Source organism: Ranitomeya variabilis, chromosome 5, assembly GCF_051348905.1.
Source record: "Ranitomeya variabilis isolate aRanVar5 chromosome 5, aRanVar5.hap1, whole genome shotgun sequence".
In the NCBI taxonomy this organism is placed as follows: Eukaryota; Metazoa; Chordata; class Amphibia; order Anura; family Dendrobatidae; genus Ranitomeya; species Ranitomeya variabilis.
The window spans coordinates 170,353,235-170,359,234 of NC_135236.1; positions in this window are offsets into that span (position 1 = coordinate 170,353,235).

The following is a 6,000-nucleotide window of genomic DNA, read 5'->3' on the forward strand; positions in this document are numbered from 1 at the left end:
CCCCACAATTCCATCAAACAACCCCTACCGGCTGTATCAGTCTTTGATGGCCTCAGATAACACCGTACAGACTCCTCTGTGCACACGACATCCTGTAATAACAGCCCACCATGACATTTAACATTCCTGCTCACCAGCTCTCTTACCAAAGAATGCCAAAAGAAAGGCTGCCCCAAATAGCCGGCATTCATATTCCGAACTACACACAACACCAAGGCAATGTAACAGCTGACCCAGTATTTCAAACGATACCGGGCGCCTCCAATCCCTTACCGGAAAACTCCTCCGAAACGCTTTCATCAACTGACAAACCAAAAAATCCTTAGTAAAATTCCTCCAACCCAGATGTTTGAAGAAAAACGCCAAACCTGCTAACCTACCCACTACCACTGAAAAGACAAGCCCTCCTGCAATGCTTTACCAATCATAAACAACAATAAATGAGGATGGTCAGATTCCGTCACGTTAACACCAACCGACTCCTCAAGCTCTCACCAAAAACGCCAAGCAGAAAGATACTGGGACCATGTACGAGGGTTAACAGAACTCACCAGATTCAATGCTGAACGGACACCATCTCCCACAACCTCCGGGACCAATCGATCTCCAACTGCTCTGCATCCAGCGCCAGTTCCCGAAAATGATCCCTCTGGAAGTGAATCAATGCATGAGCTATCGAGTTCTGAACACCTGGTACATGCTCAGCACAAAACCAAACATTAAAAACCAAACACCTTAGCACCAGATGGCGCAACAGAGACAAAACCGGCAAAGAACCAGCCGACAAGTTAGTAGCACAACACTCAAATTGTCACAAAAGAAACGCACGTTCTTGTTCCTTAACTCAGCGCCCCAAAGCTACAACAATTGGAAACATTTCCAGCAGCGCCATGTTCCTCGTTAGATCTGCCGCTTTCCATGATTCCAGCCACCCCTCCTACACACCATTTTCCGTCAAAATAAGCCCTGAAACCACATGAACCAGACGTGTCCGTGAACAAGACGAGATCCCCATCAGACACAACTCCCCCAAGCCATACCGGCCTGCCATTATAAGATTGAAGAAAATCCGCCCAAACAGACAAGTCAGCCTTGTGCTCCGAATTCAATCTTACAAAATGCAATGGAGGTGTAACTGGCCGTCGCCTGAGCTAAATACCGTAAAAAAACTCGTCCAATGGGTAAAATTCCACTTGTAAAATTTTATTTACCCAAAAGATATTGCAATTGCCGCAGGCGCAATTTTTTCGCCTGCAAAGCCTCCTGCACACAAGACTTCAAGTATGACAACTTGTCCTCTGACAAGCGGCATTCCATCTTAACTGAATCCAATTTAATTCCCCAAAATTTCAAAACCATTGAGGGACCCTCCGTCTTTTCCGGGGCCAACGGAATACCAAAATGTGAAGCTACCTGTTCAACCGTCCGAAGCAGCAAAGAACAACCAGCGGACCCAGCCGGCCCAATACACAAAAAATCATCCAAATAATACAAAACTGAATCCAAGCCGGATACTTCCCTCACTATTCATTCAATAAAACAACTAAACTTTTCAAAAATAAGAACACGAGATCAAACAACCCATCGGTAAACAACAATCCATGTAATACTGGCCGTCCCAAAAACAACCGAGTAAATAAAAACTCTTGGGGTGAACCGGAAGCAAAGGAAAAGCATACTCAATGTCCATTTTTGCCATCATAGACCATTTTCCCAGCCTACTCACCCAGTCCACTGCCTTATCAAACGAAACATACGATACCGACCAGTGTCCGACTGGAGTAGTTTGGGGACATCAGAGAAAATCATTCTTGGGGCCCACCATGCCTAAGGGGTACGAGCTGCAGAGTCTTCCCGTAGCTTCCATCTTGTCAAGCTGATAATAAGGGATTTTTTTCCAACTATATATCTGTCCAATCTCCTGACAAACCAGCAAAACGCTCATATGTTGGGGGCAATGATTTTTATGCTTGATTTAAAAACATCCTTATTGGCAGAAGATAATGTTCTGTAAACAAGTCAAGTGCTGCCGAGAACAATTATATTTGATAAGCACAGAAAGATTGTATTAATTAGACATGTGCCACATACACACACCAAACACGACACATACACATCAGTCACATGCGAGACACAGGACACATACACTCCAGTACTAACAAAATATAAAGCTGCACTTTGAATTATTTAGAATGGTAAATCTAGAAAATTGGAACTGCATTACTGCCATAGAAAATAGGTAAGTGCTATATTATGTACATATGAAATTTAGAAAAATTGGAAATACAATATTGCTATAAGAAAATATACACACCAGTCACACGCTAAACACAGGATTAGAGATGGGCGGACGTCTGTATATTCGGGTCCGGCCAAACAGTTAAAAATAAAGTTTGGGTTTGGGTACCAGAACAGGAGCCAGACTTCATTCACTTGAATGGGGGCCTGAACATCAAGTGTTTCCCATGCTGTCATGTGCATGACGAAGCAGCAAACACCACTTCTGATCGGCGGTAAGATCATTACAATCGGTCAGACAGCCGCAATTCCCACCCTGTGAAATGATGGCGTGAGGCCGCAGCAGTGATCATAGGTATAAAGTTTACCTCGGGTCACTGGCATCGGCACTGGGAGTATTCATCAGCCTGCACTCTAAACAATAAGGGCTCTTTTCCATTTGTGAGAAATACGTCCGTGTCTCGCATGTGAAAACCAAGCTCTGGCGCCGACACTCCGGAGCGGAGAGTTCTGCTGCATAGCAACACATGGAGCTGCACGCTCCGCTCCGGAGTGCCGGCGCCAGAGCTTGGTTTTCACATGCGAGACACGGACGTATTTCTCGCAAGTGGAAAAGATTTCTAAGAAAAAAAAACTGATTGGGTTCTTCTGTATTTTTGATAACCAGCCAGGCAAACTGACAGCTGGGGGCTGCAACCCTCAGCTGTCAGCGTTAGCAAGGTTGGTTATCAAGAATAGAGGGGTCCCCACACTGTTTTTAGAAATTCTTTAAATATATAATGGTAAAAAATGACAAGAGGTCCACCCGACTTTTGACAACCAGCCTTGCCAAAGGAGACAGCTGGGGACTGGTATTCTCAGTCTGGTAAGGGGCCATTGCTATTGCCCCCCCCAGCCTAAAAACAGACCACAGCTGCCCAGAAAAGGTGCATCTATTAGTTCTGACAATTCTGGCCTTTTGCCCGTCACTTGCCCTGTGGCGGTGGCAGGTGGGGTTCATATTTGTGGGGTTGATGTCACCTTTGTATTGTCCGGTGACATCAAGCCCACGGCTCAGTAATGTAGAGGCGTCTATAAGACACCTATCCATTACTAATCCTATAGTTACATGGTAAATAGACACAGCCAGAATAAAGTCCTTTAACTGAAAGAATCACACAGACTCCTGTAATGAATCTAAATTAAACCACACTCACGTCATCGCCCATTCCATAGAAGCCCTTGTCTCCTGTAATAAAAGAAATAACAGCAATATCCCTGAGTGATGATGAGAAAGCGCTCACCTCACATCACTTGTTGCTGAGCAGTGCAGACGGCCCGCCGACTCCGGGATACAATAGCGCACTCACTGTGCCGTGCACCCGATCAGAATACAGGGCAGAGCGGGCACATGGAGGAGGCAGGAGTTGTGGTGCGGCCAGGGGGAGGATTCTCCGGTTTCCTGGTGGGCCAGTCCGGTCCTGGGAACACACACACAATACACACGTCTCAGACACGTAACCTGGAGAGAGAGACCTATATATTCACTCTCTTCATCATCCTGTGCCCAGTGGCAGTAGTGGGGAGGCCTGAAGATGGAGGTCAGTAGTCAGGGGGTGGGCTGTACACACAGGAGACCTCCTGTCACCCCCGCACTGTCCCTGCTAGATCCCCTTCCCCTCCTCCTTATTCCTTGTCCCGACTGCTGAGCTGCTGCTGACATTACAGCGGGAGGAGTAGTGAAATATATCGTGGCACTGCTGTGTTGGTGCTCAAGATAGGTTTCCCACACCAGAGAGCATATAATGAATAAATAACTTGGCACTCAACTGATTGATGGTGATATAAAGCAATGAATATTTATTTCTTGGATCGCAGTCCAGTTTAAACGTTTCGGTCAAACATTAGACCTTCTTCAGAAAACCGACTGCTTGTGGACTATCATTGAATGTAGATTAGGTCCTATGATGAAAATTTAGTACGGACCGGTCAAAGGATAACGTTTAGCGTTCTGAATTTTATGGTGAAACACTAGGTTGTGATATATCAAATAGACCTAATGTATGTAGCTCGAACGAGAGCAAAAATTAGGATTTATGCACTGAAGTTACAGGAACTAGGGTGATGCCCAACGTAATGGCGTAGAACAAGCTGAAACTTGTGTACACTGACATAACACGCCGGTGTAGCGGTAGCTACAACGCGGACACCGCGTTGATGTGCACTATTTGCCCCACTTATACCCGGAGTGGACTTTACAAGCGTGCCCACCCCATGAGGACTCCCATAGAGCCCTAAATAATAGATTACACACCGCTACACCGGCGTGTTTTGTCAGTGTGCTTGAAAAAGGTCTACGGACCGAAACGTTGCAGGAGGTGGAATAAAACGTGGTTTTCTCTTTTTCACAACTGCTGTGGTGCTGTCCCTCTTTTATATTTGATCTGGACTTGAACACCGGGATGGATCCCCTGGTAAGGACGTGCACCCTGATATCCACAGAGATATTTATTTTTGAATTTTATCTATAAGGGTGCGGCTAGACTATTATTCTATTGATTTGGTCAGAAACATCAGTCACTGGTATCTGGGTTTAGCAAGGATTACCCCAGTCAGCTGAGTAGCTCCGGAGGCAGAGCTGCTGGCTGGTGGACAGGAATTACTGGAATTGATTCCTGACAAACGCTGTATGGGGTGCAGGAAAGTGATCAGATCATCTGGCAGTCAGAATATAAATTTTACTCTCGTCTTACAGACATGATGTCCAAAACCCGTTTCGGCCAGGCTGGAGTGACCTGAATTTGGTGTGTGGAATTATTGTGTATGTAATGGTGGTGTGAGATCAGTGACCCAAAGTCATTTAACCCCTGAAAAACATCACTTATTCAAATCTGTGAAAATGGGCTCTTTGCCCATTTTTATGCCAATTCTGATGCCCAGAACCCATTTGGGACAAGCTGGAGGGACCTGGGTTTGATGCGGGGCATCACTATATGTGTATTTTTAGTGTCAGATCAGTGGCCCAAAATCTAGATATAATACCATAAAGGTGGAATTATTGTACACTGCTCTGCACTGGAATGCATTGAGAACAGTAAAACCTAAAAATTATCAACGTAAATCACAACTAATATCCCATTGAGGTCTGGAGTTGGAATGGTGCTCAAAATCAAAGTGGAAAATCAAAGTACAGGCTGATCCAACGTCAGTGGAAATGCCTCAAGACAAGGAAATGATGCTCAGTAGTGTGTGGCCTCCACGTGCCTGTATGACCTCCCTACAATGCCTGGGCATGCTCCTGATGAGAACTCCACTCAAACTTAGACTCATAATCAACCAGGTAGTCAGGAACAATGTCCCCACCCCTATGCGCATAACTCCCAATAAGACCTATGTATATGAAGGAGGACAACGGGAGTATATATAGCAAAGTAACAAACTTTATTAGAAACACAATTAAAAACACACATTTAAAAGACACCAAATGAAAATACCAGGAATCCATGTTATATCACAAGTTAACAGCCAACCATGGGGGTGACGCTCAATCCAGGGATCTCCATGTGGGTAAGATTGTGCTTGTGCTTTGGGAGGGGGATTCTTTGACGCCGGATGGCGTGGTACTCATATTGCTCCTCTGGGCACTCTCCATGTTAGTCCTCACTGTGGATCAGGTTCTCTGACCGGCACTTTCTCTAAACATCAGAATAGCATTGGCTAAGATATATTAAGGCGGTTATGGGGTGGTTCATGGTAACTGGGTCCACTTAGTAGGATCACATG